Source organism: Chelonoidis abingdonii, chromosome 3 (assembly GCF_003597395.2).
Source record: "Chelonoidis abingdonii isolate Lonesome George chromosome 3, CheloAbing_2.0, whole genome shotgun sequence".
Classification (NCBI taxonomy): Eukaryota; Metazoa; Chordata; order Testudines; family Testudinidae; genus Chelonoidis; species Chelonoidis abingdonii.
The window spans coordinates 112,729,559-112,749,525 of record NC_133771.1 but is presented as its reverse complement, the minus strand read 5'-3'; the positions used below and the strand labels follow the sequence as shown (position 1 = coordinate 112,749,525).

The following is a 19,967-nucleotide window of genomic DNA, read 5'->3' as shown; positions in this document are numbered from 1 at the left end:
GCCGGAAATAAACTGGAAGCAAATTTTCAGCCGTGTATGTAACGTATTAAACCCAGCCATTCCACCACATGCTCATTTCTGAGGCCTAGTCCAAACACAGGTTTTGGACTGGTATCACTGTTTTGGTTAGGAGGTGTGACTTTTTTAAGAAAGGATAATTCTGATACCTTTATACAGGTACAACCCCTGGTATGGATGCAATTGTACTGGCAAAATGGTGAATTATATCATTAGGATTTGTTCGCCTTCCCATACAGGAATAGTTATAGTAGTATAAGCACTGTTATATTGCGACCACTGAGTCTGTGCAAATGGAGGTTGTACTACGTTTACTTTACCAGTGTAGTTAAAGCAGTCCCATGTTTGTGTGGAGAAAAAGGCTTAATTGCTTTCTTTGTTACTTCCTTTTTTATGCCTCTGAACATCTAAATTAGATTAATTTTGCATGCCCTCTGAATTCCAAAGTACTGCAAGTTACTCTAGTTTACCATGTACAGCCATATTATTGCAAATATACCCCTGTACATGTAGCTTTCACTACCATTTACATCACCACAGAACTTGACCCAGAGACTTTGATAAGAATTAAATCTGCATAACGGGTCTGGATTTTTCTCAGAGTGCAGGGAATCTGACACACCATTCTCTAGTTAATGAGAAATGTGCGTTTAGTTTGTGACACATCAGGCTGAAAATTCACATTCCATGATACTTGGCACATTCTTGTTGTTATGCTGTTCTGACAAACAATTGTTAATACAGGCCTGGGTACTGCAAAACTATGAATTAACTGGTTTCATGGAAATAATGACATCTTTGTCTTATGTTTCAGTGAAGTTTGTAACACATTATGTATCCAATACTTTGGAGCTCCTTGATTGGATTGAAGGGCCTGATCCAACTCCAACTGAAATCAATGGAAAGACTCTCCTTGACTTGAGGGGTTGAACTGTGCCTCATGTGAGGATCAAGACCGTTAGACTGATGCTATGGGCATCTCTTTTGCGAATAGCTACTTCTTTAAAATCTTGTATTTTTATATCCTTGAAGGACCTAACGGTCAAAGTTAAAAGGCATAGGGGTACCAAAACCACCAAAACAGAATAGAACACATTAGTGGACATGCTTTTCTAATTACAAAAAGTATAAAGATGAAACACTGATGTCCCTGTGTGGGTTATCGCCAGTAGGAATCAAATCTGAGACTTCTGGATCTTAATACATGAGTCTCTATTGCCTGAGTTAAAAGAGACAGTTGTCAACCAGAGCTGCAGGAGGCTCATCAATCTGTAGCCGGCCTATCCACCACTAGTGGGGGACAACATGCCACACTGAGCAGGCATTGATTACAAAGAGATGAGAAGTATCAGAGGGGTAGCTATGTTAGTCTGGATCTGTAAAAGCAGCAAATAGTCCTGTGGCACCTTATAGATTAACAGACGTATTGAAGCATGAGCTTTCGTGGGTGAAGTGGGTATTCACCCACGAAAGCTCATGCTCCAATACGTGTATCAGTCTATAAGGTGCCACAGGACTCTTTGCTGCTTTTAAAGAGATGAGAATAAAGGAGGATTATTTGCTCCAAAAGTACACATCTGAGTTCCAGGAAGTTCTGATTTTATTTATAATTTTGAAGACACTTTTTCTTGTTAATATGGCGCAATTATTGCTCCTTCAACAAAACTTATGAGAAATGCTAAAAATAGAAATAAAGTGGTGTAACAGGATTAATTTTAGTTCTGGACTTTATCCTCCAGGCCTTCAATTAAAGTTTGTTGGTAGAATAGAGTGAGGTAAATGCAAACTCTGGATGATTCTCCTAGTCTATCTTTCCAGAAACTCTGTATTTACATTATTGGAAAACCTAAATATAACTCACTGAAATCTGAATCCTGTCAGTTCTTGTCTGTGGGTTAAAAACATGGGCTTCAGAGCGAGCAATACTGAAATCAGAGTTTTGCAGATGGGTTGACCTTAGACAAACACATCAGTGAACAAAAACGGGACAAACTCCTCAGCAATCTTTTCTTTATTAAGGGACGGAAGAGAACATGCTTTATAACACAAGTTTGAGTGCTTAGGAAAGCAGTTCAAAATTGAAGGTAATTTGGTATTTAGAATGGTGAAGGGCATTCTGGTCCTGACTTAATTGTGTTTCTAGAAAAAGAAGCTCCCTGAGATTGTATCTCTTAGATGTTGAAGAGGATCGTGTTTACATCTAAAGGACATATAGAATGCCCATGTGGAGACAATAGGTAATTCCAGCTTGGCTAATACAGTTAACACCATCATTTGCTATCTGTCTGTCTGTCTATGCAGGTGCTTTTACGGCTCCCATTACTTTAGTATGCTAAGCATTTGGAGATTGAAATAGCAATAATAATCTCTGGCTCATCCTTTCTTCCCAATCTGTAGGAAAAATAGCTTGACTAGTGTATAGGGTTTTTTTGTTTCTTTATGTTTTTGCGTGAGTGGCTATGATGTGCGTATGTTAAGAAATTTCTGAGGGAAAGCTAAGTTGAAGAAACAATTTTTACATTTTATGCTGAACAAGACTCCATATTCAGTGAGGAGACAGTGCAGGGACTGAAGCATGGAGTGATATGCAGACAGTGGCCTGTATTGCTAAGCAGATGGGTTTTGGTGTTTTGTACCTATTAGAAATGTTCATGGTATGTTTCATACCTTAATGACAGGGAAGATATATGAAGGACACCAGATTGTAATTTTCACAGATTTGGCACCATCACTGATTTCTATTGGATTTCTTTTGAATTTTGGACATTTTGGACATAGACTATATTGTTCTTTACATGGAATTTAAGACTGTGGCTGGAAAATTCAAGTACACTGCATTCTTCACTGGAAGATACTTACATAATATCAAAACAATTAGGGCATGAAAATCAGGATTAGGCCTTCTTTTGGTTCCTCCTCTCCCACCTCATTGTGCAAACTTGGCAGAGAGCAGAGAAAAAAGGCAGAAAATGTCTCATTACAGTCTCTCAGTGTCCAGGTCAGAAAGGACCAGTGCAACACTTAAGCACGTATGTCAGTTTAACTATGCAAGTTGTCATGCTGAAGTCCCATTGAAGACTATGCATGCACTTGAAGTTTCACATATGCTTAAGCGCTTTGGTGGATTGAGGTCCAGTGCTGTTCCACTGCAGATCAAAGATGTAGGTAATTAATAATGTAACCCATCCTCTCTCCCGTCTCAAAGTCAGTTCAGAACCCATGGTGAGCTGGAATCTGCATAGGCCAGGTCGTTTGCTACAGTAAGTATGGATTTCCTCAAAAGAGAATTCTTTCAAAGGGAATAATATTAACCACCAAAATGTTAATAACTTTCCTTATAATATCTGCTTACCTCAAACTGGACAGAATGATCAGAAGTGGTGGAGGTTTAGCTTTGTTAACCATCAGAAAGCCTTTCCTTTTTGACTATAATCATCCCTGGGGTCTTCTTAAAACTCTTGACATTGCAACAGCTCTTTCTCAGAATACAATACGTTCTTCTGTAATTAGACAGCTGATGGTGAGGGTCTCATCTAGACCAGAAGTAGTGGAGGCAGTGAAGGTTATGTGCTGTCACATCAGAAATTCATCGTCTGTACTGAAAAGAAAACCCGTGTCACATCTGTACATTTGGGAATGCTGTTAAACTGCTGACAGCAGTCTTTTCATCAGCGTAATGGATCCTTGTGGCCATAGCTGCTGCCACACCACTGAAGGCCTCCAGAAAAGTCCTCTAAGCTAGTCATAGGATTTGGGTACTGTGCCAGATGCCACTCCATGCCTGTCAAAATAGTCTTTCTGTGACTAAGGAATAAGAAAGGAGGGGGCCTGTTCTTACATTCAGACAGCACCAGGCACTTTCCATCTCTTGGTGAGAATCTTCCATAAGCCTCTGGAAGATGGCGGCAGAGGGATGCCTTTAGCAAAATTACAGTATGTAGTATAATTGTTACAGGCATGAGCCTGAGACGTGCTGTTAATATTCATAAAGACTGAACAAGGGAATGTGGACTAAGCAGGAGAGGCAGTGTCACAACAATGTCCTGGAGCTCAGAGGAGTTCCCTGTCTAATGTTGGCATTTAGGAAACCGGTGACTAGCCATGTAGTATTGATATTGACAGACAATACAGCTGTTACATCACATATTGGCAAACTAAGTGGAACGAGGGGCAGAAATCTGGCTCAGAAAACCTCATTTATGAACAAGCGGAAACTCCATATCCCTGAGGGCGACTAGCCGTAGGAAATCACAAACTCCAGGTAGACTGATTCAGTCATCAGGAATTCCTGCAAAGAGAGAGGTCACTTATACCACAAATATTCTAAAATCCTGCTCAGCATGAGGTATTCTAAGAATAGACCTTTTCTCTCCCTGGACAGTGCCAAAGAGAGGAAGCCCTGAAGCAGATCAGGGCAAGCCTGTTCCATAATATGATTCTCTGGATTTACTGGCTTTCCTTCCTTGCAAATCACACACAAGATTCTCTGGAAAGTGGAAGTGGGATTCCCCAGCTGGTGTTCTCTGCTCCCTTTGTGCTCCCTGAGGATTTGTGTTATAGAGAAGGTATCAAGAGAACCTGGCCCTGGTGTAAGAAAACTAAATACCCTGTTATTGAACGTAGATTTTTTTAATTTTTTTTTTAAGTCAAGCACTTGGTATAACAAGAAAGAAAATATGGTCCCAATTCAGCAGGGTACATAAGTGCTTGCCTAATTTTAAATTTAAAGCAAATACCTGAGAACTTCACTGAATTGGAGCCTAAATTAGGAACAGGGTGGGCCTCACATTGGTTTTAGATTATGAGATGGCCTCAAATTGGCCCTGCATGCACAAGTCCTATATGTGCACAAATGATAATTTATTTATGGTCATTTTGCATCTGAAAGTTTGGTAATTGTGTACCCAGTTTCTTGAACACAAAAATAGGTGTCAATGCAATCTTCAGAGCCTGTGGCTGAAAACTAAGACTATTTTGTGTTTAGATTAATCTAATTGGTCATATCCCTAGATGATGCATCATCAAAGTGAATAATTATTATGGATTATTTATTTTACAGTCGTACCAGAGATGCTAGTCTCTGTTGGAGCCCCAATATGCCAAGCTATATGTACACATGCAGAAATACTTGGTTCCTGCCCCCAAAATCTTACAATCTAATTTGGTCTTTTTGATAAATACACACTGGATGTCACAGAATAATTGGGTTTGTAATACCAGAAATGAGCATTTTAATTAGCATTATAAATCAGCTACTAACACAGCATATTATATGTGCTTTACAACACAGTGACAGAAACCATATTCTGTTTCATATACTTATACCCTCTCTGGTCCCTGCCTCAGTTGCTGCATGCTTGCAAACCACTTTTGATTTAAAAAGAGGAAGTCCATAGTTTGGTGGACCCTCTGAAATGTGCTGAGCATGTGAAATATTGGATATATATAGACAAACACAGACATGCATGTAGCAAGATGGAAAAACAAAGCCTGTGTAAAGGTGAACAGACAAGAAGCTGAATGTCTAGAATACTAGGGGATTTAATGCCATGCAGTGATTTTTACAGTACCGCAGTTATAAGCAGTGTAAGAACAGAATGCTCCCTGGCATACATTACCATCAAAAACTGCAAAGGTTTCAGTTCCATGGCAACACGAAGATCCCAGTTGCATTCAAGGTGGAGGTATTAATACATTCAGAGTGAGGGGTTGGGTGTGAGTTGGAAAAAAAATAAAACACTCTGAATTTTATATATATATATAATATATATATAAAAGAACTGAGACGAATGCAAGCTCCCCTTAAGCTCTTCCAAATAGTCTTTACATGTTTTTTTTTCCAGATACATGGCAAAATGAGGATTATTAAATTAAAAATGTTTTTGGAAAAAGAGGGCAATAGCAGTCAAATGTTGAGCCAAGAGAATGTACATAATTCTTGAGATTGTGATGTATTCCCTGAAAACAAAGGCTTGGTCAGTTTGCATAATCAAGGGAATTATTTTTCCCTCAAGACTCGGTACTTCACTGCTGTTGTCCCCAGTGTTTTACTATTTTCTTTCTTGATTTCTGGCTCCTCACTCCTTTCTCTGCATCCCCCTCTGGCTTTCCTCACCTACTCCAGCGGACAAGCAGAAACAGCTACATTGTGTCTGCTTCCTGACATCCCAGGAGCTGTCAGAGGATGATGGAAGAGCAATCTGTATTTTGCCTGCCTGTTCCAGCTTCTGACTCTGATGCTGGCCTGCTTTTCACAGAGGCACGCTGGTGCTAGTGCATTAGGGTTAGGTACCCTATGTTGCCATAGTACCTATGATACGGCAGGTGGGGATGTCCAGATGTTAGTACTTTGCAAGCCAGTGTTAATCTGGCAAGGTAAAGCAGCCATGAATCTAGTTTAATGGGCCCATAGTTTTCAGTGGGGTTTCATGGGTGTAACTCAGGGAAGAGTAAAGGCTGGCAAGTGGAATTTAGTCAGGGGCAGTTCCAGGCCCCACCACACCAAGCACATGCTTGGAGTGGCATGGTGCTGGGGTTGCTCTGCCAGTCGCCGGGAGGGTGGCAGGCAGGGTGCCTTTGGCGGCATGCCTGCGGAGGGTCTGCTGGTCCTGCGGCTTCAGTGAACCTCGCCTGCGGGAGGTCCACCGGAGCTATGGGATCAGCATACCCTCCACAGGCACACCTGCGGGAGGTCCACCAGAGCCGTAGGACTGGCGAGAGGCAGAGAGCCCCCCATGGCATGATGCCGTGCTTGGGGCGGCAAAATGTCTAGAGCAGCCCCTGAATTTAGTTAATTGTTCTGTTGATGACATGCCAGTGGGTAGAATTCAGCTCACTTTATCTTTTCTGTGTTGGGTTTTCACGGCTAACTTGAGAAAAAAATAAGAAATTTGTTTTTGTCACTGAAGTTGGAACATCTGACTCTGAGTATGCACAAGGGGTGAAATTTGCCCTTGTGCAGAAGACCAGCACTGGGCTTATACATCTCTTCTGAGGGCTTAATGGGTCTTAAGAATTGTACTGGCCTTCTTTTGGCTTCTGCACAGGGGTGAATTTCACCTCCAGGGAACAGAACTAGTATGAAGGTGCCATTTTTTAACCAGTCTTTTTTTCAGAGTGCTGCAGCTCTTGGTGCCCTAAACAACTTGACTAATGCCACATTTGACATGCTCCCTAATATGTGATTGTTGTGATTCCTGGTTGCTTGCTACATAACTGAAATAAATAAATCACAAATGCAATAGGTTAAAATCTTGGTTAAAATGCAATAGGTTAAAATTAATGTATGGTGTCCCATATTATGTGATACCTTCATCTTCAGTTTCCTTTTCACAAAGGTACTGTACATACAGTGCTGAATGAATAGCAGGGTCATTCAGGCTGAACAGTGTAGTATGTATAGCTCCAAATTCCATTCAGGTGCCCAGAGCTGGTACAACACTCTGAACAGGGTGTCTGTTTTTGAAAAGGACTTTCCCAGTAGGAGACCTCACTCATTCATTCTGCCAGGAAAGATAAGGAGAAAGCAACAAGAGAAACATAAAAGAAAGGAGAAAACAAGGAGAGAGAATCAAGAACAGGAAGAGAGATGAGTTGGGGAGCAAGGGTAGAAGGATGACAGAGGAGTGACGGGGGCTATGGGGGAGGGAGAATGGAGAGAGTACTAAACAGGAAGGAGACCCTGCTCTGTTTTTTTTTTTTTGGGGGGGGGTTATTTTCTCTGTTTCTCCTGAAAAATAACAAGGAGAGGAAGGAAAAGAAAATACCACCAAAAAAAAAAAAAAAGCAGTGGAGAAATGAGAGTAAGACTGAGAATAATCAAAAAGAGAAAGGTATAGAAGACATGGGATTGATATGATAAATGCAGTTTTAAAATGTGGGTGCCAAGGTTGTGGTGTCAGCAGTGCTGCTTTTGCATGCCGACCTCAGCACCTAAGGTGCCTAAGCTCAGTTGATAGGACTATAGGACGAAATTCACCCTGGTGCAGAAGACCAGTACAAAGCCTATGCACTACTTAAGCCGCATTCAAACCTTATTTTGAGAGCTACTGGGGGACATAACTTATATATGGTCTATAGGTGCTGTGCTGGTTCCCCCTGCACAGGGGTGAATATTATCTGCAAATGCATAATTGGGTGATTAAATAAAGTGTCATAACTGAAAATAGGGCCTGCAGTGATTAGGTTAGAGGCATTACTTCTCTGGAAAGCTTCTCACAAATCTGGTAATTTTGAGAGGGAAGCAGGTAAGGCAGAATTCTGTTGCTAACAAGATTTGAGTCAGATTGATGATAATTGTTACCATAGGACTTGTAGAGTAATTAGATTAACAGGTCAGACTTTTTAAAAAAAATTCCATATCACGCTAGTATGTTCATGTCCCCCCACAATGTCAAGCTCAGTAGTTATGCAAAAGGATAAGAAAATTGATTTTGCATTGAGTCTCACTGTAAGCAGAATGTTGTTATTGATTCTGCTTATTGATAGCAGAAGCAGTGCTATTGTTATGCGATCAGCTAGTGGTGTTAATATACACTGAGGTCTCTTCTCTGCATAGCGGTACTTCCACTTGTTCAAACAAAGTAGACTACCCAAAAATACCAGACTAAAAGGGAATTCTAGACTTGGCTTGGGAATGGGTTTGTGAATGAATTATGTATCATATAACACATTTATTTCTTCCTGCTCCAGACTGTCTTCTTAAACATGTCTCTTATTATCATTCCGTGTCACTTGGACTTGGTTCCCTATTAGGCTCAAAGATCAGTAGTGAGGGTGTGGGGTGGAAAACCCTCTCTTGTGTCGGAGGGAAGCAAAAGCTGGGCTTGAGCTGCTTTCCCTCCTCGATCTCTCCTTCACTGAGTAAAGAGGCTGAGGCTCTGAAGTTGTTTTCTTCCCACTCTGCTGGTCTCTGCTCAGATGCAGGGATCATCAGCATTCAGATGCTTATTCTCCCCTTGTCTGTAATGCTGAGAGGTGGCTTGGGCAAGGCTGTGCTTTCCATGTCTTCGCTTGGCTGAGGGACGTTATTTCTGCCCCTGGGCGAAGGCAAAAGAAGATTGGGCTGGACTAGGTCACCAGTGCTACCAAACCCATGAGTGAGGGGTCAGAAATCATGAGCTAGGGTTAAAATCCTGAAGTTTTTTTACAAAGTGATAAACGTTAGGTCCATGTTTTGCTTTCTGGTTTCTGAGCCTGTAGGCTGCACTCAATTCACATTTTAAGCTTTTCATCACAAACATGAGAGCTGGAAACTTACTTTTTCTAAAAAAGGAAAGGTGAGATTCTTACATCATCGCAAGTCTCCAAGAGCTCAGGCTTTAAGTAAAGCACCTACTATTGTGAAACTCGTGATAAAATAGCAAGAGTTGGCAGCACCGGGTCACCACCCTCTCTCTCCTCAACAGTTTTGTTTTTATATGTAGCCCACGTTTTTCACTGAGGGACCAGAATGTGAGAGAACTTTTGTTTCTCTCCTTCACTGAAGAGATCAGGACACACATTGCTCAGGCCTAGATCCTCAAATGTATTCAACTCCCATTGAAATCAGTGGAAGTTAGGTGCCTAAATATCTTTGCAAGTCTAGACCTGAGCCTCTTTGCCCAATGGGAAAGGGAAGTGATCAGGCCTGGGAGCAGCAAGCATTGGAGTGGGTTAGAGGGAAGGAGGAATGTGTGTTGGAGGTTTAGGTTTATTGTTGGAGGAAAGGAACACACAGGGGACATGTTAATTGCACATGCAAGGTATGTATCAAGAAGGTCTCACATATTCTGGAGCAATGTGTTTTAGGTGGGAACCCATGGTGAGGGTGGGAGTGTCTAGGGAAAAGGAATGGGGAGAAGAGCTCACATTCAGGGATGGTATCTCACTGAGTTTTCCTGCTATTAGGAAAGCACGTGGTGAAGGAGCATAAAAAGGAATGATATCCATAGGTAAAAGTAGGCTTCTTGTCACCACACCACCACAGCCCTGTTGTCTCTGGAGTAGCAGGAGGGAAGCCCCTATGTATTACACTGCAATTATGTAGAATGGTGGCTATTTTTTTCTTGGATCACTGCTGAAGAACTGAAGTGGGAAGCTCCATGTAGATTTGGCAAATTGTAACACAGTAGGATTAATACACTGGATCAGCTAAAATCAAAACCAGCTCAAAGGGCAAATAAATGAGGGTTGTGGTTTCATCTTAGTGTTCAGGAGAAATCAGTATACATTATTAAATTTTGGAAAGAGAGGGAACAATATATCTGGAAGCAGTAGCCACATAACAAATGACAAAGAACTTACAGTGTCAGTGAGAAAATCACTAGCTTCTGATATTTAGTTTTGGCTTTGGAAGGGGATTTGTGAATGAATTATGCAGCAAATAATTTCTGGCTTTCATTTCAGAGTTCACTTAATGTTTTTAAAGCAAAGGCAGATGATACAATCAATGGTGTATAAAAACTCAAACATGTATATACTCTCCCAAAAGCAAATTTATTCATGGTCTCCATTCATCTTCATTTGATTTTATTTTCAAACCTCAACAATTAGCTCCCTCCTCCTTTGGCTACAATATTTATTCAGCCCTTGTCAAAAAGTCTTGTAGGAGCATTGACTGGTAGCCTTAGAATGTGATATAAATGCAGGTGCAGTTGACACACCAGGCTAATGCATTCCCAGTCATTTGGAAAGTTAAAAAGAACATCTTTCATTAGGCAGCCACATTTTCTTCCCAGGCTTTTGAGGATAAGAACTCTTTGGTTGACGCCATGAGAAGTGGGAATTCATGTGTACACTTCAGACACATGTAATCCTTCTCCAGCTTTTCCCCTTCCCTCCTCTTGTTGGGTCAGTACTGCAGTTAGGAGTTGTATTTATTTTACTTCCAGTTTTTGTTGTAGGCTTGATGGCTCTGTAATGTTCTTTTTCCAGCAGTATAAGATCTGTAATAGTCAGTAGCCTGTCTAACTGTTAATTTACTTATAATCGGTTTTTCAAGAGGTTGCTTTAATACGGAGGGGAAATCAGTTCTTTGGGCTGCAAATGCCTGATGCTGTATGTCGTGCCAACTCCCTGTCATTATGGTAAGTTTTTACATTAGGGCACCTGGGCTTTTAAATGAAAGTGTCAATCGCCTTCTGGTCCTGGAAACTTGAAACATGTGGCTGCCTGTAGAGAAACCATACACTAAGTTACAGCCTGTGTGGGCCTAGATGTGCTTGGCAAGCATTACATGCCAGCATGAATCTTCATAGGAGTGGAGAGGGGACGGGTAGCTGCCAGTCCTGATTTTTATGTATCTCTAATGTGTTCTGACACCCCAGTTTGCAGGACTTGAAATCCCCAGGATTCCTGTTCCAGGCTGCTGACCCTGCACATATGGTGGTGATGTGACAAAAAACTAAAAGATGTAACCAACTCTCTCCAAGAGCTTTGTCTTTTTTTCTCATTTCCCCTGCCACCTCTTTCCATTTTGGAACTGTTCTGCAGGACCCTGCTCTCTCAAGGCTCCTACCTCCGCTGTTCTTCTCTTTGTTTAATCTATTTTTGCAAAGTAGAAGGATGCGATTTGGGGGAGAAATTACCTGTTGTAGAACTCTGAACTGCCTTCTCTTCGTGTGTTGTCTTTCCTCTCTTCTTTCTTCTCATGGTCTCTTTTTCACTTTGACCCTCCCCATGCAGGTCAGTGGCTCAGCTGTAAGTCTTGGTGAATACTCTTTGTTCTCTGTAAGTGACTTCTTCATACAGAGAATGCAGGTTCACAAGCTGTTCCCTTGCTTTCCTTCCTGCAGCTGCCATAATAATTCCTCTGCTCTTGTGGGTAGGCCAATTGGCTGAAAAACTCATAAACAACTGAGTAGGGCTGTGAGGGCAGTGAAATATTGGTTGCTTTGCAGTTTGGGTATTTTAAAAATGGATTGTATATACAAAAAAGTGTTCCCTTTAGTATTTCTGTAATAATTCAGCTCCATACACATTTTTTTATGTAAGTTTTTACATTACAAATATTAGGTGCTTGATTTGCTTTTTTGTCTTGCATCTTTGTCAACCTTTGGAAGACTTTTGGACTGTGCCATCACAGCTCGAGTCTGAAATCTGACCTGCAGGTAGGCTGGGAGAGCAGTATCTCAGGTTTCAGCTCAATCGAATGGCAAGGGAATGATGAAACTGGGCCCTGGTCTACACTGTGGGTTTAGGTCCAATTTGGCAGTGTTAGAGAGATTTAACCCTGCACCCGTCCACACGACGAAGCCGTTTTTGTCGACTTAAAGGGCTCTTAAAATCGATTTCTGTTCTCCTCCCCGATGAGGGGATTAGCGCTGAAATTGATCCTGCTGGGTCGAATTTGGGGTAGTGTGGACTCAATTTGATGGTATTGTCCTCCGGGAGCTATCCCAGAGTGCTCCACTGTGACCGCTCTGGACAGTGCTCTCAACTCAAGTAGAAGGAAAAGCCCCGCGAACTTTAGAATTTCAATTTCCTATTTGGCCAACATGGCAAGCTGATCAGCACAGGTCACCATGGAGTCCCAGAATCGCAAGAGAGCTCCAGCGTGGACCGAACAGGAGGTTCTGGGTCTGATCACTGTATGGGGAGACGAATCCGTGCTGTCAGAACTCCGTTGTAAAAGACTAAATGATTAAGCGCAGCCAGACACCAGGGCGGTTAGAAGAGTGCAGCAGGGCGTGCTGCATGTCAGAGAAGCTTTGAAAGCCAGTTTCATGACTGGTCAGGGGGCTGCGGTGTGAAAGTTCTGTTTGTTTCTCCTTGATGAAAACCCAACCCACCAACAGCCCTCCCCTCCCCCTTTGATCTCCACTTGCAGAGGCAATAAAGTCAGTGTTGTTTCAAATTCATGCATTCTTTATTACTTCATCACACAAATGGGAGGATAACTGCCACGGTAGCCCAGGATGGGTGGGGGAGGAGGGAAGCACAGAGGTGGGATAGTTGTAGGGGCACCCCCTAGAATGGCATACAGCTCATCATAGAAGCAGGATGTCTGGGGCTCTGATGACCCGGAGCATCTGGTTGCCTCTCTGGTTCTTTGGTAGGCTTGCCTGATATTTCAGGCAGGACTGAATTTCCATTAGACGAAACTTAAAAAAGGGAATGACCTGGAGTCACTCCCATTTATGTCCAGGCGCCCCCGACAGACCTCACCGAGGCTGGCCAGCAGCACCCATGTCTGCCCAGGAGCCCCCGACTGACCTTACCGAGGCCAGCCAGGAGGACCCAGGAGACAGCAGCAGATGATACAATATGGCTACTAACTGTCTTCGCTAACTTGCAAAGGCAAAGTGCTGCTGCTTTGTAGCACTGCAGTACAGCGTCTGCCAGCAGTGCCCAGGAGATGTACGGTGACAGTGAGCTGAGCAGGCTCCATGCTTGCCATGGTATGTCGTCTGCATGGGTAACCCAGGAAAAAAGGCGAGAAACAATTTTTTGCCTTTGCTTTCAGGGGGGGAGTGACGACATGTACCCAGAACCACATGTGACAATGTTTTTGCCCCACCAGGCATTGGGAGCTCAATCCAGAAGTCCAATGGGCGGCAGAGACTGCAGGAACTGTGGGATAGCTACCCAGAGTGCAGCACTCCGAAAGTCAACGCCAGCCTCAGCACTGTGGACGCACTCTGTGGACTTAATGGTCTTAAGTGGGGACACACACAATCGACTATATCAAATCGATTTCTAAAAATTGACATATTAAATCAACCTAATTTCATAGTGTAGACATACCCAGAGTTGTCTATTGTCAGAGTTGTAGCTCAGGTCTCACTCCAGCTGTGATGTCATGGTGTAGGTCCTCCAAAGATTGCCAAAGTCTGAAAAAAACTAAGTGCATGGGAATCACAGTGTGCTGGGCATAAGCATAAAAGAGAGGTGCAGTAGCCCCTAATGGCAGGAGAGAGAGGGGTAGCACAGATACCAGAAAGCAATGATTGATAACATTTCTATTCAAAGAAGCACAAATCTTATGGAAAATTTCTATAGAATTTCGTAGGGATGAAACCAAATAGGGTTCAATGAAAATGCTGTAGAGAGTCTACTGAAATATCTCTTAAAACCTGTAGAATTCAATGAAGAATAATCTCCTTTCTGTAGGTTTTTAGAACTGTATGATAGTATAGTTCTCCATGAAATTCTATAGAATGGTTGGGGCAAAAACACCATAGAAAAGTTATAATTTTCCATTACATTTGGTAGGATTTATATGAAGGAATGTTTAAACTGAGAATATAATTACTATTTTCACCTAAATGCACTTTTTCCTCACATGAAGATGTTTATACAGAATAAGGTACTTAGGACTAATGTTACACCTTAACTTTCACGGAGGCAGCTGGTATTGTATTATTTAGGCTTGGCATGGTTTGAATGGATGCTTCACTTAGATGTTGTGTATAGGGTGTTACAGCATTGTTGATAAAGATGACAGGGATCCTGGTCTGAAAGGGAAGAGCTGCTCCCTGTACTCCCCCTTATGTTAACCCCAAGTCACATGATGCGTTTATCTTCCCTGATTGAATTAGAGATGAACAATACTTTTAGGAGTGGCAGGGCTGGTTCCAGCGTTTTTGCTGCCACAAGTAGCAAAAAAAAAAAAAAAAAAAAAAATAGCTGCGATTGGTGGAACTCAGTGCGCTCTACCGCCGCTTTATTTTTCAGTGGCAATTCAGCGGCGGGTCCTTCTCCCGGAGAGGGACTGAGGGACCTGCTGCCGAATTGGCGCTGAAGTGCTGATGTGCCTCCTCTTTCGTGGCCGCGCCAAGCACCTGCTTGGTTTGCTGGTGTCTGGAGCCGGCCCTGAGGATTGGGATTCCAGTGTTTATGATTATCAATTCAAGTTTGCTTGTACAAACTTACCATGAAGTTCAGGCTGAAATGAGATGGTTTTGGGGTGGTTGTTTGGGGTCTTTGTACTTCTTTTGCAAAGGTAAAAGGGTCTGGGAGAGATTAAATGAGGCTGCATCTAGTCCTCTGTGCAACCCCTTACTACCAAGCATAGTTCTACTTGCTGGGCATTGACCCGCTGCCCCTGATTGTGATTTTATGAGATGGCCTCCTTTATGTTGTTCTAATTGCATAAATCCAATGTAAACAGATATCACATATTACCCCATCCAGTATAACAGCTCAGTGTAGGGGACTTGTCTGTGGTGGGTTGGAGACATGCTGGGAAGGGTGATCATGGCCAGAGTGTGCTATGATCTGGTATTGTAGGTTGATATATGGTACAATATAGACAATTACAAGTCAGCACAACCAGAGCAACCTTAGGGCTGCTCTAAATTGTGTCAGGGCTGAACAGTCCTGTCATAAACAGATAGCTAAGGGTTAATGTTTCTTTACCTGTAAAGGGTTAACAAAGGGAACCAAACACCTTACAAGAGGACCAATCAGGAAACCGGATTTTTCAAAGCTTAAGGGAGGGAATTTGGGGGTGTTTTTGGTCTTGGGTCTTTGCTGTCTGTGCTCTCTCAGCTGTGAGAGGGTCTATTTCCAGTCCTCTATCTTCTGTTTCCCAGTTGTAAGTACAAAGTTAGCAAAGTATAGTTTTTAAATTGTTTTGCTGTATTGCATCTGCGTATCTGGCTGGTGGATCTTTATGTGTATTTGGCTATAAGTACTTTTAAATTGTATTGTTTTTGGTAAGGTGTTATCCCTTTTCTATTGTTTATTCATTTTCTATCAGTTGAAACCCTGTATCTTAACATCTAGATTCAGAGACTGTTATTCTATTCTTTTCTTTCTTTTTTATAAAAGTTTTGCTTTTAAGACCTGTTGATTTTTTTTTCTAGTTGACCCACCAGGAAATTGGTGGGAGAAAGGAAAGACGGGGGGAGGGGGAAACTGCTCTCTGTGTTTAACTCTCCTAGTGTCCCAGGGCAGGAAGAAGCTACAGGGAAGAGAGATAGAATCTTTTCTGTTTCCTTGTCTTTGGGGTTGTCTCTTTGTGGAAGAGAGGAGACATGCTTCTTGGTATTGTGATGTAAGAGGTTGCATCAATAACTCTCAGGTTAGCCCAGAGAGGGATTCTGGGTGGGAGAAGTGGGAATGGTTTATTTCCTTTGTGGTAAGACTCAGAGCCTCTGAGTCTTGGGGTCTCCCAGGAAGTTTTGGGGAGACCAGAGTGAGCCAAGACACTGGAAATTCTTGGCTGGTGGCAGCGAGATCAGATCTAAGCTGGTAATTAAGCTTAGAGGGGTTCATGCTAGCTGCTCAGGTTATGAACGCTAAGGTTCAAATCTGAGTAGGAAAGCTATGAAATTGTGTCAGGGGCTGAACAGTCCCTTAAAGGCAGCTTTGCCTCCCCTCCCTTTCCCTATTCCTGTACTTACTGCTGGAATGAAGAATTGAGTGGCTGTAGTCGAGCTGTTTTCATGAGGAGGGAGACTTAATGTGGACAAGGGTTTGCAGTATCAGATCCCTAATTACAGAATAATTCATAAGGCAACATCAGAGACCCATCCCCTTGGGCAATATTTAAAGGTCACTTTTCAATTAAATTGAAATGATATCTGATTTGCAAATGTTACAAATGTGCTGTGGCACAAAATTGAGGCTCAGATATCTTTATAAGAAAATGAGCTGCAAAAAGGGAGAGTCCTGTGAGAGTGACGCTGATACTGAAGCAGTATGAGATACCAGGCCTTTTTTATGTTTCTGATATCAACATCATGGTTTGTCTAACGTTGTGTGACACTGTGGCTAAGTTCTCACACTGTTCCATCCTCAGCAAGCCAAATGTTACTCCCAAAATTGCTGTTCTAAAAACTTATAAAATAATTTGCTAATTTGGGTCCTGGTCCTGCATCTTTTGTCTGCCCAACATTTCTCCCTGAAGTCCTGCATTCAATACAGTTCCCAGCTGCAGAAATATAACAGTGGTGTCCATTTTATCTTTGAAAATATAGTTTATAACTTCTATAATAAAAGTTTGCACGCTTACTTTAGCCCACAACTTATACTGCTTCTCTTCTGTTATGTTCTCTTGTATGTCTGCAGCCCTCTGTATTACTAGTTATATAAGAAAATAACTTGTAATATCAACAGTACAGTTTGCCATGTATTATCTAGAAATATTACCTTATCTTATCGCCTTATTACAATGGAAAAATGAGAGAGAAGGGGGTAATTAATCATTTTCCTGCTCATGACTATCTTCAAAACAGCAATGAAGCTTTGCCACTACACATATTCCTCCAATACTTATTAGATAAGAGAGTGTATATAGTTATGACTCTAGATCTCCTAGACCTTTCCTTTACATTTCCCCCTCTGCTGATTTCATCCATGCCTACCATTGTCATTGGCAGCAATATGTCTGCCATCTCCAGCCTTTCCAAATCCTTCTCTTCCTCTTTCCCCATCTCCCTTTACTCCAGCTGGACACCATCTTCTTTTCATTGGAAGCATGTATTACAATCAGGCCTATTTTGAGGGTTTTTTTAAAACAAGTCTTTTATTTCATTAAAAACAAACTTTAAAAATGTGTATGTTTTATTGAAGTGTTAGAAACTCTCACACACTAGCATTGTGCAAGTTCTAAGCACAGTGGTTTTCAACCTTTTTTTCCGTGTATGGATCCCTAAAAAATTTCACGTGGAGGTGCAGATCCCTTTTAAAATGTGTGATGTACTCTGCAGACACCCCGGGGTCCGTGGACCACAGATTGAAAACCACTGTTTTAGTGTATGAGAACTGAAAACTAAAACTGGCTATAACAAAGTGAAACTGGCCAAAAGTTTCACTTTATAAACTCAGTGAAATGTCAGAAATAAAATATTTTAATTATTCTTTATTTGAACAATCTGTGGTGTCTTTAGTAACACAAATGAAGAGTTTTGGTTAATATTCAGCTTTTATCTTGACTGTGTCCATTTGTGTAATAAGATTTTTGTTGTCTCTGGAATGTAAAAATAGTTTTCCCCTCTCTACTTGGAATAAATACTGTGGTATCATGTGGTTGGCTAGGTAAAGGTGATTTTAGTTGTTTAACAATGCAGTTGTCAGATGCTGGCCAAACACACCACCAGAATCTTTCCTAAATGATATGGCAGTGTGATTGACCCTTCTGTATGTCAGGACAGACTATGTGCATGTAGGAAATTAACTTTCTCAGTGCAGCTGGATATTCAAGGACTAACTTTGTGTTCCCCAGTCATCTGAATGAATGTGGTATTAAAACTGTTGCCAAGGGACAGATGTAAGACTGCGTGCTGAAGCATTCTTTTTCTCAGATGCAATGTTGCCAAAAAACAGGCATTAAAAAAATCATGAGTCAGGACCTCAAAAATCATAATTGTCTGAAAAATAATGAATTTTTAAAAATGATAAATATTGGGGGATAGGCATTGGTGTTTGCCTTCTGGGCTCCAGCCATATCCCTTATACCCACCCATGCCCTGACACATTACCTTATACCAGGGCCAGAAATGGGGTAGGCAGAGAGTTATGTAAGATCTCCTCCTCCTGAGTTTGGGATTTCCCTGTGCGGGAGGAATCCCCAGATGGCCAGTTTAGCCAGTTTTTCACCTGCCTTTCTCTGTTAGACCAGAACGGGGACCAAGATGTGGCTCATGATCCCTGCCTCAGAGCATTTACAGTCAAAGTAAAGAAAAGAACTGCAGAAGGATACAACAAAAATAGTGCTCCAGGAGTGGAATACACTAGGACAAAGATAACATAATCTGATTATGTGGCCATATAGAAAAATAATGTCCATGCCTTGACTCTAAATGCTAAACCTTCAAGGAGGGACTTGAGTTAGAAGAGGATAGAGTTATGGTATGTGAGGTCAGAAAGAATGTTTCCTCCCTTAAGTGCAATATATAAGAGTCCCAATCTTTCTCCCATCAAAGAAAAGAGGCAAAACTCTTGTTAACTTCAGGGGGAGCAGGGTTGGGCTCTTAAATTTTTTGCAGAGTTAGGATAATCTATAACAAATTATTATGTTCATTTAAAAAAATGTGACAAAAAATCATAGATGGGTGTCTGATATGTCTTTGAGTTATTTAAAGTTTCCTGACAAAAAGAGAGAATTAAATACTCCTTATTGGTGAGAGACTTTGTGCATTTCATGTGAAATATTGCAGGTTGTGATTGCCTCTTGAATTAGCAAACTTGCTATAAAGGATGTTTCACAGATCTTCAGTGACGTGGTATCTTACACATTTACACCTTTGCTATTTTTCACAACACTTGTTTTTGTGAGAGCTCCTACAATAGAGTGCACTACAGGATTGGATTGTTTTGTCTCCCACATTTTCTGTAGGAAATATATTGTTTTAGTCTTGCTGAGAAACTGAGTGGGCACTCAGGGAAAAGGCAGGGGGCTAGTAGGTGAAAGACGGAGAGAACAACATAAAGCTCCTTTCAGCAACTTGGGATAATCATCTAGAGCAGGGGTTCTCAACCTTTTTCTTTCTCAGGCCCCCTCAACATGCTATAAAAACACCAGGGCCCACCTGTGCCACAACAACTGTTTTTCTGCATATCAAAGTCATGGCCAGCATTAGGAAGTAGCAAACAGTTGCCTAGGACACCACACCACAGGGGACCCCACAAAGCTAAATTGCTTAGGCTTTGGCTTCAGCCCTGGATGGTGGGGCTTAGGCTTTATGCCCTGGGCCCCAGTGAGTCTAATGCTGTCCCTGCATGACGAACCCCTTGAAATCTGCGTGCGGCCCCCCCCCGGAGCCTCAGACCCCTACTTGAGAACAGCCAAACTAGAGGGCACCGATGAACACTTCTACTTAGGGTTGTTAAACTAGGCCAAGCAAACTGCTAGCCTGTGTGCACAGGAAAAAAAGTGCATGCTTTGTGAAATTGTTGTACTAAAAATAATTTGCATTTTTGTTTGTAGCAGTGTTATCATAGTTGAAGAAAGTGAAGTAGAACTTAGCTGCCTGGGACAAAAATGGCCGTTGTTGTTTTCATGATTGCCAAGGAGAGGCGTA

The 19,967-nt window shown here is 41.8% G+C and overlaps 1 protein-coding gene across 8 annotated transcripts in view; it reads left to right on the top strand.

The window, feature by feature from the left end:
• Window positions 1–19,967, top strand: part of HIVEP2 (HIVEP zinc finger 2) — a 217,229-nt gene that overhangs the window by 79,116 nt on the left and 118,146 nt on the right. The window lies entirely within an intron of this gene.